General features: G+C 46.2%; 1 protein-coding gene across 1 annotated transcript in view; it reads left to right on the top strand.

Annotated features, from left to right (window-relative positions):
- CDK5RAP3 (CDK5 regulatory subunit associated protein 3) overlaps positions 1-21,245 on the top strand; it is a 176,174-nt gene that overhangs the window by 10,258 nt on the left and 144,671 nt on the right. The gene's annotated exons all lie outside the window — the stretch shown is intronic.

Raw genomic sequence — 21,245 nt, 5'->3', positions numbered from 1 at the left:
AACACACATGGGAAAATCTTAAACCTTTACTACAAAAGTGTGAACAGTGTCACCTCCGGGGAGTTAGACACAGTTTGGGGGCAGGACCTCAGTGTTCTCTTTCATACCCTTTAGGATTGCTTGTATATTTTACAAGTACTTCTTCTAGAATTAAAATAAACTTGAGAAAAAGTATTCACAATATTTCACTCAATGATTCTACTCCTAGTTCTTATCCTAAAAGAACAAGCAGATGTTGGTACAGATTCATGTGCAAGGATGTTGGCTGCAGCATCATTTAGAGACTGTTTAGAGACTGACAACCTAACTTTCCATCAGTAAAGCATTGGCTAAATAAGTTGTCATCTACTCCTCCAATTAAATATGACTTGACTTCACAAATCATGCTTTTACAAATTATGTGATGAAATGGAAAATGCTCTGGATATAATGTTAAGTTTTAAAAGCAGGATACAGGGCCAGCCCCGTGGCTTAGCGGTTAAGTGCACGTGCTCAGCTGCTGGCAGCCCGGGTTCGGATCCAGGGCGCGCACTGACACATCGCTTCTCTGGCCATGCTGAGGCGGCGTCCCACATACAGCAACTAGAAGGATGTGCAGCTATGACATACAACTATCTACTGGGGCTTTGGGGGGGGAAATAAATAAACAAATAAAATTAAAAGCAGGATACGAATTTACACAGTTTGGTTATATAGATGATTGTCTCTGGGTGAGAGGTGCAAGAACTGATTGTCTCTGGGTGATAGGTGTAAGAACAATGATAATATTCTTAATTTTGTTGTCAATTTTCAAATTTTCTAAAATTGATTTGCATCACTTCTATCTGCAAGCAATAACCAACAGTAGTGTAATTAAATAAATGCCGAGAGAATTTAAGCCTGGAAAGGGTCCATAGACCCTCCAACCCCTCCATAAAATAATGTCCGCAGTGGCTTGTGCCTCCAACACCACCCCCCACCAAAAGCTTTTCTTCCAAACTCTCCCCTCCCCTAATCCAACCACCTCTTGATGCCCAGTCCTTTAATTTATGGGACCTGATGCCTTTTCCGTCGTCATCCTATAGCTTCCCCGTCCCCTATAGTAACTAACTATAAGTGGTAGAGGGCCACCAAGACTGGGGCGCCCCGGGCTGGCCTTCTCTGCGGGGGGCGGGCTGCAGGCCGGGGGGCACCGGCAGCGCCCGGGGGCCCGTGTTGGGGCAGGGGACACACGTTAGTGTTCGCGGAGGGAGCCCCGTCGGCCCCGCCCGGGAGCCCCCGTGCCCTCCCTCCTGCATCCCAGCCCGATTTCCCGCCAGCGGGTGACCGGGTCCGAGGACGGCCGCAGACCCCGCGCCTCCCCCGCGCGCCCCGAGCCCGCCAGCCCCGGGGGAGCTGGGTGTCCCGCGCTCTGGGCAGAGGCGACCGAGGGCGGCGCGCCAGGTCCCTCTCGCCCGGCCGAGGCCTCAAACTCGGGCGTCTCTGGTCCTCGGGCTCCGCCCCGCGGCCGCCGGGCCAGCTGCACCCGAGCCACCGGGCTGGGTGGCGCGGCTCTGGCCGCGATGCTCCTGTGAAGCTGGCTGTCCACACGAGCCTGGCCACCTCCCATCCCGGGCCACCCCGTGCCGGTGCCAGAGCGCGCGCTGAAGGTGATGCCTGGAGCCGGTGCCCATTTCTGCCCCCTCAGCCTTCGTCTTTGCCAGCCTGGGACTTCCTGCCCCTCGGGAACTTTCTGGCTCCTTTTAGCCAGGTTTCTCTTGTGAATCTGAGGTGGATGGGCAGAAACTCCCCACAGCCCGAGGCTCTTTAATTGGAGAAGGGCATCAGACGTGGGATATTAGATATGATAATAGTGTATCTTGTCCGTGGAGTACACTATGAGGGAGCCAGGGTTTGGCGTCCCTGCCTGGCCACCAGAGGGAATGGGAACCCAGCCAGAGGTGTGGTGGGCAGCAGAGCAGAGGACAGCCCAGGCTGATGAGATCTCTAGTCTGGTGTCTCTTAAAGCCACACTTACTGCCTGCCTGGCCAGGGAGAGTTTATGTTCTGTTCAGTACTGCAGGCCTGTTAGACATCCCTGTCAGCTGCCGAGGGAGAGTGGGAGAGGGAGGGGCCAGATATCCAGGGCTGAGAAACAGGTTGTCTGGTGGGTACCTGCTGCCTGGGCTTTGTGGAGGAACCCGGTTACATAAGTTATGGCAAATTGTCCAATGGATTTGCATCGACACGGTAGATTGTAAGCACCCTCTGTGTCTGCTTTCGGAATCCAAATCCCACAAAATCCCGTCCAAATCTCACAAAAGGGCCAAAGAGATGGAGGGGGAATAGTGTGGGCAAACTGGAAATGCTGAAGAATTTCTACAATACGGAAATCAGTGACGATCAGCCTTCCTGAGGAAAAAAAGTCACAGCACACATTTATGAAGAAGACTGTTCCGGAGCACGAATCAGGGGCGTCAGTTACATGCTGTGTCTGGAGCAGTGGGCACGGCCACACTTCCCCTTCAGTCATTCCTGCTGAGCAGCAGGCATGAGTGGCACTTGCAGAAATGTTGAGACAGAGTGTGGGCCCATGACTGGAAAGGCAAGATCAAGACGTCCTCACACCCAGAAGACTAACTCCCAGCTCATCCCTGCTTGCAGGACACTGTGCTCCCATTGAAGATCTAACATCCTGAGAGTTAACTGAGCAAGCATGAGATGCTTAAAGCAGTACAGTTAGTATCTCCAGAGGGACGACTGGCGGTCTGTCACGTGGGCAGTGCCCAGTGAACCACACCTCCCAATATGCTGTCCTTGGTAGTCCCCTCTCACGTGGCTCTGGGCTGACCTATGACCTGCTTCAGTTGGTGCAGAAGTGTGCCAGTTCTGGGTTTAAAATCTTAAGAAGCCTTGGCATGGTCCACGTTTGTGCTCTTGGCAGCTCTAAGCCACCATTTAAGAAGTGCAGATACACTGCTGGAGAGATGAAATAGGGAGACCAAACAGAGAGGCCCTTAGATGACGTGGAGAGAGAGAGAAGCCATCCCCGCTGACCCTACCCCAGCTGACCTGCCCGCTAAATGCAGCTATATGGACCACGAGCAAGACCAATAGAAGACGCGCCCATGAGCCCTGCCAAGAGTACAGCATCAGGAGCAAACAGTTGTTTCAAGCCACTTAGTTTTGGGGTAGTTTGTTAAACAGGATGCTAGACAACATTACACACACACACACGCACGCACGCACACACACACACACACACACACGGCCAGAAGTCCTGGAACTTAAATGTTTCATTGTTGGGGGGGAAAAAACTTCAGAAAATAGTTGAATAACAGTATGGATACAGGAGCCAGCCTGGTGGCGTAGTGGTTAAGTTCGCGTGCTTTGCTGCAGCAGCCCAGGGTCACAGGTTCAAATCCCGGGTGTGGACCTGCACACCACACATCAAGCCATGCTGTGGCAGCATCTCACGTACGAAATAGAGGAGGATGGGCATGGATGTTAGCTCAGGGCCAATCTTCCTCAGCAAAAACAAAACAAAACAAAACAGTATGGATACAGCTGATTAGTAAACTGGAATATTGAGCTGAAGAATCTCCCACAATATGGTGCAAAGGAAGAAAGTGATGGAAAAAGTGAGTGAAAAGCTTAAAGTATAAGCAGAGTTTCTACGTCCAACTAATAGAAGTTCTTCAGGAAGAGAGTAGAGAGAAGGGTGGGGGGGAAGCAGTAAAGAAATACAATAGCATTTCTCATAAGTCTTCATTTTGAGAGAGCCCAGTGAGGGTAGTGCAGGAAGAATTTAAATGACCAACCCACATATACGTTGTGTTGACATTTCAGAATCCAGTGATATCAAGAACATTCTAAAACTTATGTATGTTCACACAAAAACCTGTACGTGAATGCTCATAGCAGCTTTGTTTATAATAACCAAACACTGGAATCAGCTTAGATGGCCTTCAACAGATTAATGGCTAAACCAGCTGTGGTATACACATACCATAGAAAATTACTCAGCAATAAAAAGGAATGAACTATTGACACAGACAACAACTTGGTTGAATCTCCAGGGAATTATGCTAAACAAAAAGAGCACTTCTCAAAAGGTTATATACTGTATTATTCCACTTATATAACATTTTAAAATTGACAAAATTTTGGAATGGCGGTCAGATTGGTGGTTGCCAGGGGTTAGGGATGGTGGGCAGGGGGAATGGAAAGGAGGGAGATGTGGTTATAAAAGGGCAACAGGAAAGGATCCTTGCAGAGTTGGAACTCTTCAGCATCTCGACTGTGTTGGTGGATACACAATCCTACACAGGTGATAAATGGTATAGCACTAAACGCACTCATGCATGTGCAAACAAGAATGAGTACAACTGGGGAACTCTGAACAAATTGGGTGGAATTTTATCAATATTAACATCGTGGTTGTAATATTATACTATAGTTTTGCAAAATGTTACCAGTAGGGGAAACTGGACAAAGTGTGTAAGAGATCTCTCTGGATTATTTGTTACAACTGCAGTGTGAACCTATAAGTATCTCAATAGAAATTTCAAAAAAACCCACAAACCTCTTGGATGCATTTACTGCAAACTGATAAGACCTAAGACCTTGGAAAGTGGGATTCAGGAGGCGGGGATGGGAGGAAGAGCCACTTTTACCTTTTATTTTACAAGCCTGCGGTATTTAAATTTATTCTGCATCAAGAATGCATCACTTTTGTAAGAAAAAGAAACAAATCTGGGGCCGCCCCGGTGGTGTAGTGGTTAAGTTCACACACTCCTCTTCAGGGGCCCGGGGTTCGTGGGTTTGGATCCCGGGTGCGGACCTACGCATCACTTATCAAGCCATGCTGTGGCAGCGTCCCACATATAAAGTAGAGGAAGATGAGCAGGATGTTAGCCCAGGGTGAATTTTTCTCACCAAAAAAAAAGAGAAACAAATCTTTATATAGCTGTTTCAAGAACAGCTATATAAACATAAATACTTTAACTTTATTTTTTATATTAATATATTTGCAGTTTATTTTAGTGTCTAGTGTTTGATAAAAATCTGGCTTTATTTTTGATCAGATAGTTTATCAGCTGTCAGCACTATTTGTTGAACTATTCTTTCTTTCTTTCCCACTGCTTTATAATGCTGTCTATAACACACACTAAATTCTTACATGCGTTCCAGTCTCCTCTGCTCGATGGTATTTTTCAGAATCCATTTGATGATTAATAAGTCAGTGACACACTTAACCTAATTAGTTTAGAAAGTATTTCAATATATGATGGAAAAGTACTTCATTTTAACATCTATTTTTCAAACTTTTTTCCTAAATTTCCTCGTGTTTATTCTTCCAAGTATGTAAAAAACTGATATCATTTAGAATCACCTTGTCAAGCTGCAAAGAAGATACCATTTTTAATTTTTTTATTACAAAAGTAATTTATATTCATAATAACAAGTCAAACTGCAAAAGACACAAGGACCATGGTAATGGTAATTTCTCTCTCTTCCAGCCCTAGTCCATCCCCTTGACACAACTGCTGTTTAAACTTTAGTGTGTGTCCTTACACACTATTCTTTATGCTTATATGAATGTGCAAATATATACACACACTCATGATTGTTTTCTTTCATTTAAAAGAATTGATATTGGATCATAGTATTCACACTACTCTCAAATTTGCTCTTTTTATTCAAGAGCAAATCATAGAAATATTTCCTGGTCAATGAATAATAAATCTTATTCATAGTTTAATTTTTTAAATTTAGCTTTCCTTTCTATCTTTTTATCACACAGTAGTTTAAAGAGCCAAATTGTTCAGGAAGGCTTGTTATGAAAAGCTTTAGCCTCCCACAGCCCACATTATTTGTCCCTCAGAGGCAACCACCTTCAACTCTTTTAGCTCAAAATAATGTGTTTATACAGCTGCTTGTTCGTTTTTCAGTTTGGGATATTATCTGTTTATTTCCCAGTATGGGAGATCAGGATTTACCTTCCTCACCTCTGACCCCTATCACATACCTGCTCGCTTCCCCACACACCTTCTCAACATAATTATATCATAAATGTGGCTGAAAACCTCATATGGCTAGGTCAATATTCCATGTTTACATTATTGGGACCGTGTAAAACCCTCTTCATAACAAAAACATATAGAATACTGTGAGTACTTTTCATTTTCTGAACTACTTTCTCTTTTCTCTGAAGTTAATCATTGCTTTTGTTTGCCTATTTTTCTATGAATATATCACAGCTCCAACCCCAAACTTTTTGCCAGTTGTCTAAATCGCTTCTCAATATTTTTGAACACATCAGATATTTTGATCCGTTTCCTCTTATGGAAGAATCTTTCCTGAACTGCCTTCTCTCTTGCTCCAATCTGGGCTGATGGCTTTCCATGCTTACTGCCCTCGAGACTTGTCTCCCTTGAGAGTCCTTCTGCTTCTCTCTTCAGTTGGATTCCTGATTTCTGTGTCCCATGTCTTTTTCCTTCTTGGCTTCTGCCCTCATTTTGGTAGAGTATACCCACCAGAAGCTTCCTGAGAAGGGGTGCATGGCAGGTAAGTATTTTCAGAATTTGCACATCTCAAATTTCTTCATTCAATTCACATTAAATTGATAGTTTTCTTGTGTTCAAAATTCTAAGAAATAACTTTCCCTCAGAGATGTTTTGGTTCATCGTCTTCTTTTTTTTTTTTTTAATAATTTTATTTATTTATTTATTTTTTCCCCCAAAGCCCCAGTACATAGTTGTATGTCATAGCTGCACATCCTTCTAGTTGCTGTATGTGGGACGCGGCCTCAGCATGGCCAGAGAAGCGGTGAGTCGGTGCACGCCCGGGATCCGAACCCAGGCCACCAGCAGCGGAGCGCCGCGCACTTAACCGCTAAGCCACGGGGCCGGCCCATGGTTCATTGTCTTCTAATTTCCAGTGTTACTCTTGAGAGGTCTAAAGCCTTTCTGGTTTTTGATCTTTCATATGTGAACTTTTTTTTTTCTTTCTCGAGAAGTTTGTAGGATCTTTTCTGGGTCCCTAGTATTTGAAAGTGTTGCGATGTTGTGCTTTACTGTGAATCTATTTTAGATTTTCAGTGAATTTCCTCTGAAGAAATCTCTTCTGAAAGCTTTTGGCCTGCTCTAACTTGACACGGTCGCAATCCACTCTTGGTGATGGGCTGTCATCTGGGAAAGCCTGTCACCAGGTTTTCAGAGAGCGAGGGGGCCTTTTGTCTGCTTATGTTTGAGTACGGGGCACTACAAACTTACTGGAATAGCTGAGTTCATGAGTGGCTTTATCTACAGTGGACTCATGTGGTGACCGGGTTGGACCTTTTTGGGGGAATCCTTTTACATCTTTCCTTGTAAGCTGGTCAGAACCTCTAAGAAGGACCCTTTGACCCCTGGCCTATGGGGTTTAAGCCTCGAGGCCAGAGTCTTGGTGCTGAGTGGAATAAGAGGTATGGGAAGGGGGTCTCAGACTTTAACATGTGAACATCACTTATCCTCCTGTTTCCTGAATAGTAGTCCCACCTTCAGCTGCATCTGGCGTCTCGCAGCTCGGAGACCATTTATTTTAATGTCTCCACACAGTAAACCTCCAGTCTTCTTTTGGAAATTGGAAGGGGAAGTTGCTCAGCTATGTTGAGTGTAGAGAGAATCTGAGGATGTACCTGTTTCTTAAACAGCTTTTAAACAATCTTCCTTTTTTTCAGCCCTACCTGCTCCCCCACTTCCAGAAGTACCTGGGACCTTCTATACCGGAGCCTTGGGGACTTACATAAAGATCAGGGTCTTTACTAGGCTTTTCCCACTGCTAGCTTCAGGGTTTTCTCAGGTCTGTTATCACTCACCATTTGTTTCCAGCTTCCAAAAGTTTGTTGATACTGTCTCCTATCTCAATCACTATGCTTGTCTTTTATTTTTTTTTAATTTTATTTATTTATTTTTTTACCCCCAAAGCCCCAGTAGATAGTTGTATGTCATAGCTGCACATCCTTCTAGTGGCTGTATGTGGGACGTGGCCTTGGCATGGCCGGAGAAGTGTTGCGTCAGTGCACGCCCTGGATTCAAACCCGGGCCGCCAGCAGCGGAGTGCGCGCACTTAACCACTAAGCCACGGGGCCGGCCCCTGTGTTTGTCTTTTAATGTCTATAAATGTGTTTTTAAAATAACCCTTTGAACGTGATAAGCAAACAGAAACTTGGCTCCTCTGAAAGAAATGAAGAGTGATGGGAATGGTGAAAATTAATGATAAAATTATTTTGTCTTATTTTTAATCATTCTAAAAGAGAATTTACTATGGATCACATAATAAAATGGATCACAGACCTAAGTGCAAAACTATCAAACTTCTAGAAGAAAACATAGGAGAAAATATTTTTGACTTTAGGTTAGGCAAAATCTCCTAAATACCACATCAAAACCATGATCCATAAGGGAAAAAAATTGATAAAATTGGACTTCCTCAAAATTAAGAACTTATGATCTTCAGATAACACTGTTAAGAGAATAAAAGGACAAGCCGAAGCTGGGAGAAAATATTTGCAAAACATGTATCTGATAAAGGACTTGGACCTAGAATATGTAAAGAACTCTTAAAACTAATGATAAGAAAACAAACAACTGAATAATAAATGGGCAAAAAGTTCTAACAGATACTTCAGCAAAGAAGATATATTAACAACAAACAAGCACATGAAAAGATGATAGGATCGTTACTCTTTAGAGAAATTCAAATTAAAACCACAATGAGAGGGGCCGGCCCCGTGGCTTAGTGGTTAAGTGCGCGTGCTCCACTACTGGTGGCCCCGGTTCAGATCCCGGGCGCGCACCAATGCACCGCTTATCCGGCCATGCTGAGGCGGCGTCCCACATACAGCAACTAGAAGGATGTGCAACTATGACATAGAATTATCTACTGGGGCTTTGGGGAGAAAAAGGGAGAAAAAGGAGGATTGGCAATAGATGTTAGCTCAGGGCTGGTCTTCCTCAGCAAAAAGAGGAGGATTGGCATGGATGTTAGCTCAGGGCTGATCTTCCTCACAAAACAAAACAAAAAAACCACAATGAGATACCACTACACAGCTATTAGAATAGCTAAAAACAAGAAACAAACCAAAAAATCCCTGAAAATAACAAGTGCTGATGTGGATGTGGAACAATTAGAGATCTTGTACATTCTTGGTGGGAATACAAAATGGTACAGCCACTTTGGGAAACAGTTTGACAATCTCTAATAAAATTAAACATACACTTAGTTTTTTAAAAGTCAAATGTACACCTAACATAAGACTCAGCAATTCCACTCCTTAATATTTATCCACATGAAACGAAAATGTAAGTTCACACAAAGGTCTGCACACAGATGTCTATGGTGGCTTTATTCATAATAGCCAAGAACTGGAAGTAACCCAAATGTCCTTCAACTAGTGAATAGATAAACAAATTATGATACAGCCATACAATGGAAAGCTACTCAGCAATAAAAAGAAATGAACTATTGATACACTCAACCACATGAATCTCAAATACGTTACGGTAAGTGGAAAAAGCTAGATTCAGAAGGCTACGTTTTGTATGATTCCCTTTATATGACATTCTGGAATAGGCAAAACTATAGGAACATAAAACCGATCAGTAGTTGTCAGAGACTAGGGAGAGGGGAAGGAGTTAACAACACAAAGGTACAAGAGAATTTTGGGGGGTGATTGTGGTGATGGTTTCACAATTGTATGTGTTTGTCAAAAATAATAGAACTGTACTCTAAAAAGGGTGAATTTTACTGTATGGTAATTACACTTCAATTAAATATTGCTAAAATAAATCCATTTGATTTCATTTAGCGGTTTTGGTGGAGAGAAAAAGTATATATATGGGTTTAATCTGTAATCTTTACCTGAAAACCATCCCATACAAATTTTTAAAGTATCTTTATCATTTCTTTTGTGTTGTTTATTCATTCATTCATTCCCATGTGGAACATTAAGGGTCTTGCTATTAAAACCAAAGCTGCCATAAATATCTGCTCCTCATTTGTGCTTTTAGTATATGGGATACAGTTTTAAAATTGGAATGCCAGAGCCAAGGGGAGCTTCTCTTCATGAGTGAATGAGAGCAGAGAGTGAAGCTTCAAAGCCCTAGGGACCTGGAGGGAGTGAACGCTGCTCCCCAACATGAGTGGAACTCTCCAGGTCACCACCCCACCCCACCCCCCTTGGAGAAAACCAAGCCTCTTCCCTATTGCCTGCTAGTCTTAACCTACTTAGACTCAGAAGTTTTAGTAACGACTGACAATTAGTACATTGCTGAATCTAAACCAACTTTCATAAAGTTTTAATAATGCCTGAAAGTGCTTACATGGTATATAAAAACTTACATTAATATGACCACAGCAAGGAAACACGAATGCACTAAATGGAATGAAATGATCTAAAAGGCAGCATTTATCGTTGTCTTTGGTGGCAGAAACATGAGTGATTATTTTCTCCTCTTTGCATTTCTGCATTTTTTTATACATTATAAGGATCAGGTTATTTTTCAAATCATGGAATAAATGAAAGGTTGACAGGCAACTTTGTAATGGAGGCTTCAAGTTGTTACCAACTGAAGGCACAGATCAGTATTGGCATCACTAAGAATGGGGCAACCTGACATCATGTGCCTTCTGGGGACAGGCGATGTGAAGTACTTAGCACCACCTCTGAAATGTTCTTATCCAAAAGAAAAGTGAAACCTGAATCTACTCAAGCCTTCAGACCTAACTTCTTATTCACAGGAAATACAGAAGATAAAGGAACAAGTTAAATACCATCACAAAGACGCAAACAGACCAATCTGGAACATGAGACATTCTACAAGATAATTGGCCTGGTTTCTTCAAGAACTTAATAGTATGAAGAAGAGTAAGGAAAGGATGGACTACTCTCAGTTAAAAGAGATGTAAGAGACATCATCAAATGCAGTATGTGGACCTTGACTAGATCCAGATTCAAACCAATCAACTGTAAAGTGACATTCTTGGAACACTTGGAAAATTTAAAATGGACTAGATGTTAGATGGCATCAAAGAATTATCATTATTTTCTAGGCATGATAGTGGCACTATGGTTTTGAAGAAAATATCCATTTATTAAGTGCATACTGAGATTTGTATGGTTGAAAAGATGTGAGGTCTGGAGTTTAAAACAATAATAACAGAAAGAAATAACAGGCAAGTGTGGCAAAAGTTTGATAATTGCCAATTCTGGGGATGAAATTTATGGGGCTTCATTGTATGTTTTATATTTTCATAATAAAAATTAAAATTTTATGCAATAGGTGATGACATTGTGAAGATGACAAATAACAGATGGGTATCTAGGGATAAAATTTCCAGGGACACCATCATACATGATGCAAAAATTGCTTATTTTCAAGTCTCTCAGATGGAAGTGTTCAAACAGTCCCAGTAGTGAAAACAAGAATAATGACACCAAATGAGCAATTTGGATCAAATAGTTTCATAAAATGGGAGAGTGACAAATAAATATTTCTAAAGTAATCTATAATATATTGTATTATTTTATGTAATGTCATTTTCAATATAAAAGTGTAGTAAGATTAACAATTTACACGTTTTCAGTAGTAACAAACAAACAATGTGGGAGATGAAAAAACAAAAGCTTTCGTTTCTTTGAGTGGCTCAATTCTTCCAGCACCAGGTAAACACATCCCTAGGCTTAACTCTTTTCAAGATTCCTTTAAAGAATATTCTTAATCTTCATTATCCTTTATATTGCATTTTTGGTGCATATAAAAAAACATACGTGGCATATACCTAGGATTTAAAGTGTAAAGTTAAAATAAATGCCTATGAATCAAACATTCAAATTAAGAACCAAAACAATACCAATAACTTTGCATCTATCTGTGTCCTCGTCTCTGTCCAACTTCTTTGGTCTCCTCCAGAGTTTATTACCATTCAGAGTTGTGATTTATAATTTCTTTGTTAAAAATTTTGTTATCCTATGCTCATGTACTCTTAAACAGGGTATTTTTAGTTGAGCTTCTTTTTGAGCTTTGTAACTCTTTTAAAGTCTCCTTGGGATCCTAGTCTATCGGGTACAGGACAGGCTGTCTCTGAGTTAATTTTCTCCAGGGTGAGGGTGGGGGGAGAAAAATCTGGACCTTCAGTTCTCCTCAAGACTGGACGCTGTAAGGCCACTGGAGCTAATTTCACAATCAGCATCAAATTTTTCCAACCTATTTAGCAGGATGGCTTGTGGATTATCAGCACCTTGGACAGATCAGTGTCATCTCAAATGTTTGGCTGCCTTCCTTTCCCCTGAGATAAAACTAATTTCTTCTCCCTCCACCTCTCAGGATTTTGCAGCACTATCCTAAACCATTAGTGTTCTCAACTCTGAATTAGAGACCTGTTGATTTTTCTGGTTCTGGATTTTGCCTAAGGTGGAAGCCAAAGTATTTGTACTAGGTCCAGGCTTGGAGTTAAGATGCTTAGGCCTTCCTTCTCCTCCACCTGATGCTGGACATGGGCCCAGTTCTCATTGCTACGCCTTCACCACAAGCGGCAGAGAGAAGATAGTGGAGAGGGATAGAGTATTGCTAACCATTTCCCCAGGAGAGTTATAGCCTAGCCCGGCCTCTTTCAATAACATATCAGCATCAGAGGAACAGACAGGAGCATTATCTAGACCTGGATCTCTCCCAGAGAATGTTCCATTGGGTATCTCAAAGTCTCAGGAAGATTTCTGTGCTGCAGAAAATGACTATTTTGAGCTCAGGCAAGAGAAATTTGGTGCCATTGGATTATGGATTATTCCTGTCAGCTAATCAGAGGAGTTATCATCCTGGGATTTCTCTAACACAGGGAGCTGAATCAACTTCTAACTGGTTTAAATGGCTTCCTTCACCAAATCTGGCCTGAACCATTACCATGGTCTTTTCCCTGGTCTTCCTGTTGCTCAGTATTATGTCTGTGACATTCATTCTCATTGTTGTAAGCAGCAGTACTTTCTTTTTCCATTGCTCTATTGTTTTGTTTTCCACTGTACAAACATACCACAGTTTATTTATCCATTCTCCTCTTGATGGACATTTGGGTTGTATCCAGTATTTTAGTAACAATGAATGATGAATGTTAGGAACATTCTTGTACATGTCTTTTGGGGAACACATGCATTCACTCCTGTTGGCAATATGGCTAGGAGTGGAATCGTTGGTCTTAGGGATGTGCATTTTTAGCTTTAGTAGATATTGACAGTTTCCCAAGTGATTGTACCAATTTACTCTCCCACCAGCAATGTGTGAGAGAGATCTATTGCCCTATATCCTTTCTAACACTTCATATTGTCAGTCTTTTTAATTTTACCCTTCAGACAGAAACAAATTTTGAGAATTATGAAGGGGATATGATAACAGTTATTGGGTTAATGAAAGTAATTATGAGTGAACAACACATACAACTACATACTGATATACAAGGAAATGTGGATTAAATGGGCAATTTTCTCAGAATACAAATGACCAAAAGCCACTGGAGAAGAAAGAACCATTATTACTTAACTAACATTGAAGAAACAAAGATTATTATCAAGTATGACAAAACGTAGATATTTGAGTGGGTCTGGTTTGGTTAGAAGGTCCTGGAAGTGAGTGGTGAAGGTTGTTTTTTGTTTTTGTGAGGAAGATCAGTCCTGAGCCAACATCCATGCCAATCCTCCTCATTTTGCTGAGGAGGATTGGCCCTGGGCTAACATCTGTGCCCGTCTTCCTCCACGTTATATGGGATGCCGCCACAGCATGGCCTGACAAGCGGTGCATCGGTGCGTGCCCTGGATCCGAACCTGGGCCGCCAGCAGCGGCACGTGCACTTAACAGCTGCGCCACGGGGTCGGCCCCAGTGGTGAAGGTTGGTAAGGACTGGAGAAGAGAATGAGTGAGGCAGTTGCTCAAATGCAAATAGACTCTGAACTACTGCTGAGGACTTTGATATGATCTCATACTGAAGGCCATGTACCTAGGACAGTCCTTGTTCATCCATAGCTGGAGAATTTGCCCCAGCAGGGTTCTCCTGCCCATGTGCAGGAGCAGCCTGTGGGAAGAGCCAATGTTGGAGACCAGCAGGAAAGAGAGAGGAACAGCAAGCAATAGCTTCCATGGAGAGGCTGCTCCAATCGGTGAACATGGAGTCCAGGGGCAGTGGGCAGTGAGGGAAGCAAGGTATGGACGGGGCTCGTGGACTAGAGAGCTCTACAAGGCAGTGCCAGCAGCCTGTCTAGTGGGTTTGGGCTGCCATAACAGAATACCACATACTGGGTGGCTTATAAACAACAGAAATTTATTTCTCACGTTTCTGGAGGCTGGGACGTCCAAGATCAAGGCATCACAAATTTGGTGTCTGGTGAGACCCCACTTCCTGTTCGTAGATGGCCATCTTGTCACTGTGTCCTCACATGGCAGAAGGGGCCAGGGAGCTCTCTGGGGTCTCTTGTATAGCGGCAATAATACCATTCATGAGGGCTCCACCCTCACAACCTAATCATCTCCCAAAGCCCCCATCTCCTAATACATCACATTGGGGATTAGGTTTCAACATATGAATTTTGGGGGACACAAACTCAGTCTATAGCACCAGCCAAACGAGTGCTATCTTTTAGCTGAACTAGTGCAGTTTGCTCTTTGCAGCTGTCCCCAAAACATCTGTGGCTCCCCTCTGTTCCATTCTCCTCACAAAACCCACAGTATTCAGAATGTAATTCTAATAACGGTTGGAACTGTAGTTTAGCTTCAATGATACTGGGCTCAGGTTGCCAGCTGCCGGGAATCTACTTCCTTTGGGGTACACTACTGTATTGTTTGATTTGTTTTTATAATGAGCATGTGTTATTTTATTTATTTATTTGTATAAAGGGGAGGAAACTGCTGGTATTTGCCTGATATGCCATTCCCCATCGTATATACATGTCAGTGTTTGAACATATGTATTTATCCACATACACACACAATGAACAAGTCAGGGCCACTAGCACCCAAAGATTAATGGTGGGGACGCCTGGCAGTGGGAGAGGATGTGGGGGCAGGATGTTTATTATGTCTTATGTCTTTTATACTTTCTTTTTTGTTTGAATATTTTTCTAGGAGTATGTATTACTTTCATAATAAAAATAAACTGAGATAAAATGTTTCTACCCTTAAACCAGTGGTTGTCAGCCTCTGCTACGCATGAGAATCTCCTGAGGAGCATTTTCAAAATAGCCAGGCCCCAGCCCCGCCCACTCTGGCCATGGTTTTTTGTAAAACTTCTCAGAGCAATGCAATGTGCAGCCAGCCTTGAAACTCACTGCATTAGATCTAGTAATTTAGCCTAAAAAATCAGATGTGGACAAAGATTCAAGGATTTTCATTACTGTGTTATTATGATATATTTTAAATCTAAACCTCCTATTCTTCAATAGACTATCACACAAACTTTTAAAATCATATTTTTGAAGACTACGACATGGGAATGTGGTCCTGATATAGGATACAAAACTATATACACTGTGATCGTGTAACATTTATGCAAGAAAATGTTAATGATTGAAAGACATTTCCTGGGATATGGGATTACCGGCTATTTTTTTTTTCTTTGTTATTTTTTAATTGTCAAACAATGAACAAGCATTATTTTTAACAGGGTTGGGGAGGGGTTAAAAAAACACTTGTGCTATGTTGTTGTTGTTTTAAAGAGATAAGAGGAAAAATTGACAACCTAGAAAGAGAACTGAGTCACCAGCTCCTCTCCATGACATGGGGCCCTAAATTATTCTGCTTTGGGACATCCCTGCCTCTACACCTCTCGTCCTCACCCCTTGCCACTCCTCTGGCCCATGCTGCCCCTTCTCTGTCCTTCCTTCGCTCAAGACCTCCTTTTCCAGATGTTCATCCCCGGGACACACGCCACATCCGTTGAGATGGAGGGGCGAGTGGTCCAGGCCGTTGGGGGAGGCCGTCCAAGACTGGGGCTCCCTGGGCCTGCCCTCTCTGTAGAGGGCGGGCTGCAGGCTGGCACGGTCCGGGGTTCAGCAGCGCCCGGGTGCTAGCGTTGGGGAAGGGAATTGGCACGCGTGTGCGCTGAGGGATAGCGCGGGTACTCCGGCCGCCCTCTCGGCCCCACCCCGGAGCCCCCGTGCCCTCCCTCCAGCATCCCAGCCGGGTTTCCTGCCAGCGGGTGACAGGGTCAGAGAATGGCCGCAGACCCCGAGCCTCCCTCGCGCGCCCCGAGCCCCGCAGCCCCGGCGGAACTGGGGCCCCCCGCGCTCCGGGCAGAGACGATAGAGGACGCGGCGCGCCGGGTCCCTCCCGCCTGGCCAAGGCCCCGCGCTCGGGCTTCTCTGGTCCTCGGGCTCCGCCAGGCGGCCACCGGGCCGGCTGCACCTGAGCCTCCGCGTTGTGTTGTCCCAACTCAACCTCCTTCGCAGCCTACTGAGAAGCTGGTTGTCCACACGCGCCCAGGCCACCCCGTGTTGGTGCCAGAGCGCGCGCTGAAGGTGATGCCTGGGGGCAGGTGCCCATTTCTGCCCCTTTAACCTTCGTCTTTGTCAGCCTGCGACTTCTTGCCCTTCTAGGATTTTCCGGCCCCTTTTAGCCAGGCTTCTCTGTGTCTGAGGTGGGTGGGGCAGAAACTCTCCACAGCCCGAAGCTCCTTAATTGGGGAAGGGGACCAGTCAGCGAACCGACATAAGGATGCTGTGTTCTCTCTTAGGGACTGCCGTTTAGGGGGATCGCGGTTATGAGGGGTGCTGCCCCCTCCACCTTGACCAATGCCTGAGCCCCCACCGTTTTCAGGAGATGTTTTGTATCCTCCTTTTCTTGGCAAAAGTATTGGGAACCTTGGGGCACCAGCTGGCTCTGCACACACGCCCTGGAAGTCTGCTTCCCTCTCAGGGAGGAAGTGCGGCTGCACCAGGAGGCCCCAGGTGTGGGGGCAGCAGAGCTCGTGGTGACTCTGGCCCAGGCCATTGAAGCCACCCTTGTCTGGTGCTCCACTGCTTGGCCAATGCCGAGTCCCACCATCTGCTTTGACAAAGGAGAGAAACCTGTGAGGGTGCTAGGGCTTGATCATGATGCTTACTCTACAGAGGGGGAAACCCAGGAAGGGAATAAATGGCAGAGCCACGCCCAGAACTCAGATCTCCTGGCTCTTAGGCCAGTGCTCCTCCCTGCCCACCCTCACAAGTGAGTGGAAGGGGGAGTGTGCTGGCCTCTAATGGCCTAGGTTGGAGGAGAGAGGCTTCCCTGCACCTGCAGTATCTTGCTAAGCGGCGGAGAAGAGAAGGAGGGCTAATGTGCCCAGCCCTCCCCGCCTCCCACCTTCTCCAGCTCTCTCCAGGGGTCCTAGGGGAAATGACTTCCCACATCAGCCAAGACTTCCCTGCTAAGCTGGCACTGGTCTAGTTTCTTCTCATCCCCAGTCTCATCCTTCTGAGGAGGGCACAGTGGACACCCACCCCCTTCCCCCACATACTCCCTCAGAAGCACCACATAAGGAATCTTCTCAGGCCCACTCCTAACATTTGGAGGGCCCAGGAGAGGAGTACAAACACAGGCCCATATGTCTTATGTTAAATGCTTAAAGATTACAAACCAAACTAACAAGTTAAATAAAATGTGTTCTACCTTCCAGCCTTGACAAAATATAACTCTGTTATGACCTGAAAGGCTAGGTTGGAATTTTGAATTCTCAAACTCCTCTGAATTCCTCTCCAAGGTAAGGAGACGTGGCCCTAGGCCAGTGGCTGACCCCCATGTCTGTCATGAATTGGGAGGGGGTGCACCCACTGGCAGGCACAGTCAACCTAGGGTGTACCTGGGAAAGATTCCTGCACTGTGGTGAAGAAGCCAATTGGTCAGGAATTCCAGGGTCCCATGTACCCGGAGTGTTGTCTGTGAGAGGTGGAGAACCACGTTTCTCAGCCTCACTGATTCCTAGCCCTGTGGGAAGGGGTGATGTCAGAGGAAAGCTAGAACCCGATCTTTTCAAGTAGGGGCCCTGGCAGGAGTACCTCTTGTCTGGACCTAGGGGGGAAGGAGGGTGTCCTCTTCCTACTCTTCACTCTATCTGCCTTTCACTTTGGAAGTTCAAAATTAGGGTACAAGACTAAATTCAGGGTTCCTGCCCCAGTGCGTGATGGCTCTGGGGCTACAGAAGCAGGAGAGGTGTTAGGGGAAACTTAGGAGAGAGTTGTCTTGTGAGGGTTCCACATGTGTGTGTGTGGGGGGGGGGGAGGGGCAGTGGGGGGTGGATCCTGGACCAGCTGTCCTGGGGAGCCTGTTACCCGGCAGTGAGGAGGCACCCGCAAAGGGGGCCTGACCGCCCTCTCCCAGACCACCCATGGAGTTTCTGGGAGTGGTTGGTGACACCTGGGTCTCCCAGACAAGGGGTTTCCTGACCCAGTGAGTGTTCTCTGAAGAGTGAAGGTGGGCAGAGCTTGAGTGCACTGGCAATCTGCAAGAACGTGGGAGGGTAAAGAGTGTCTGCCACTGTCATTTGTCACTGCTGAGCTGGGCCCCAGCCACTGCCAGATTCTTGGGGGCCTGATACTCTGAGCCAACAGTGGGCACAGCCACTGGCCAGGTGTGCTCAGGATGTGCCTGAATTGGTTCTTTTGAGAGACACGGGCGCCCTCTTGAGGATGCTTGAAGAATCTCACCACCTCGGTCCTCGATACACGGACTCAGAAGCTGATGGGCTTCCTCAGTCTCTCTCCTTCCTGCTCCTGCCCTGACTCTCCCAATTTCTTCTTCCACCTGCACCCTTCCCATAGCCCAGCTTACTCATCATTTGGAGAGGCCTCTCCTATTAGGAACCAGCGAGGCCCAGCATCCCCGGGATCCTGGCCTCATGAGGCACGGTTCCAACGGTTTGGACTTAGATGAAACCACCTCCTCCACACACATTAGGGCCTGGAAGCATTTTTCAGCAACCTGAGGATTTTGTACCATGTGATGACAGATGCTAATGAGACACAGGTAGCCCTCTAGAACCCCCACTCCCAGGGCCAAGTTCCCCCAGCGCCTGGGGCACCCTCCCCCAGAGCCCCATGCTGAGCTGACTCTGGTTTGTGGGGGACCTCGAGAGCTCTCAATGACCCCTCTCTGCATTGGCTCTTAGGGGACAGGTGTGGCAAGAATCAGGGTGGATCAGTCCTGAACCCTGATGGCAGGGTTGGTCCGGTTAAGTGTCTGTACCAGGAATAGGTCATTGGGCGAGCGAGACTTGGCCCAGGCCAGCTTGTGACAGTCCCTCTGAAGTCTATGCTGCCCTCCCTGACCACCTAAAGGGCGCAGAGATGGGTCCCAGGGGGAGGGTACTAAGCCTCTCCTCCTTTTCTGCCCATGCTGGAACCAGAAGTTCTCCAAAAGGGGAAGTCACTTGAACAGTGAGACCTTTCCAGGAAGGGGACATCATTAAGCTAATGAGGCAGCTGCAAGGGGCCCCTTGAGCATTCCCTAAAGAGGTTGGATAGGGCCAGGCGATGTAACCCGGGGTCTCTAAGGTGCCCATGGAGAACTGGGACCAGAATAGTACAGCCTAGGATAGGAGAGCCGTGTGCCCTTCTAGGACAGACCAAAACCAGGGGACTCGAGGTCAGACGGCAACGCCTTTGCCTCCTCAGCAAGCATCGGTCAGGAGCTGCAGGCACCCCTCCCCGCCACCCCCACTCCTTTCCTTCCCCCTGCAGCAGAGCGGTGGGAACCCCCGCACACATCCACCTCAGCTACATGCCGTCCAGGGAAGCAGGGAGGAAGGTGCTGGCCTGTTGGCCTCCTTCCGCCCTGAACGCCCGCCCCAGCTTCAGGGGGATCGGGCCCTCACCCTGACCTCAACGAGAGGACGTGAAGTGCCCTGTGAGGACAGCAGAACTCAGCACATGATGACTCCATCCGTCTCCCTGCACCAAATGCCAGCACGGCTCCAGCAGCGCAAGGCTGTGACCCTAGGATGACCCCAGCCCCTCTTTAAAACGCCTGCCTGAGGAAGCTCAGTCTGCCAGGAGAGTGTACTGTTTGTCCTAGCCCACACCCAACAATAGACCCCTGACTTCCCTTAGGACGTTGACTAAAAAGGGCTCACAATGATGACTCCTTCCTTTGTCCCTTTGAGGCATACATGCATCTCCTACAACTCAGGAGTGTCTTTCTCAAGGACCTGAAAGCCATTCCGTTGAAATGTAATCATCAAGAAGGATAGAGCTGTCTCCCAGTCTCTGTGGGAGGAGAGAATCCTGACTGATAATGCCAGCCAGCAGGCCCCCCGGCCTAATCACATTTACACTGACCAACCCTTGGTAACCTTTCACCCCTGACTCTACCGGATCCCACGCCCGGCCCCCTCCCCCCTCCCTCATTCTCCCCTTAAACGCCCAGTCACCTCTGCACAGATGGGAACGGAGCTCAGCTCTTCCCTACTGTCAGTAGTCACTGAAGAAAATCAGTTTTCACCACTTTGAGTAATGTCTAACTGTGTTTGTCTTTGACACCTGGCTCCTCAACTGGTTCAGCGCTCTTCTCTCTCTCTGGTTTCTTACAAATACATATGCACACACATCCAAAACCACCCTTTATTCAGAAGATTCAGGGAATTGAGGGGTTATAAGCGTTTTCTGCGTTTTTTTGCCCCTGACAACCCAGGTGTCCCCATCAGCTATTCGATAGCTAAATTTAAATGACAATTTCTGTCTCTTTCTGGCTGGAGCGGTTTGGAATTGATGAGCCCGTAGTAGTGAGGTGAGCACTGACCCTCTTGCCCACTGCCCTCTCCCTCTGCCACCATCACTGGGCCCAGGTGTTTCCCCTGCTGTTCTAGCTCTGCCCTTCTTTGCTCATCCAGGGAAGTAGGTCCCTGGCTTTACAAACTGGTGTGTTCTACCTCGCACCTCTCTGAAGCCGAGTCAAGATGTGGGGCCATTAAGCCCACATCCCTCGCCTTTGCCCAAGGCTCACCACATCCTCCAACCAAGGCCGGGTCCGGTCTGTGCTGGGCTGCCCCAAGGCCCAGTGGTGAGCAGTCCTCCTGTGTGTCATGGGACTAGACAGACATGCGAACAGAGCCCACCATTCCTTCCTCAGACCAGACTTGAGCACCACTCCCCACCCCTATCTTCCCAGTGGCTGGAGGTGGCCACCCTTCTCTACACCCACAGCTGCTTTGGGCCCTTCATACTCTGCACAGAGCCCAGCCGGGGGACAGAGCTCCAGGCTCCCCTCAGCCCAGCCTGAGTGCCCCATCAGCAG

This window comes from Diceros bicornis, chromosome 18 (genome assembly GCF_020826845.1).
Source record: "Diceros bicornis minor isolate mBicDic1 chromosome 18, mDicBic1.mat.cur, whole genome shotgun sequence".
NCBI classification, from domain to species: Eukaryota; Metazoa; Chordata; class Mammalia; order Perissodactyla; family Rhinocerotidae; genus Diceros; species Diceros bicornis.
This window is presented reverse-complemented; position numbering and strand designations above follow the sequence as displayed.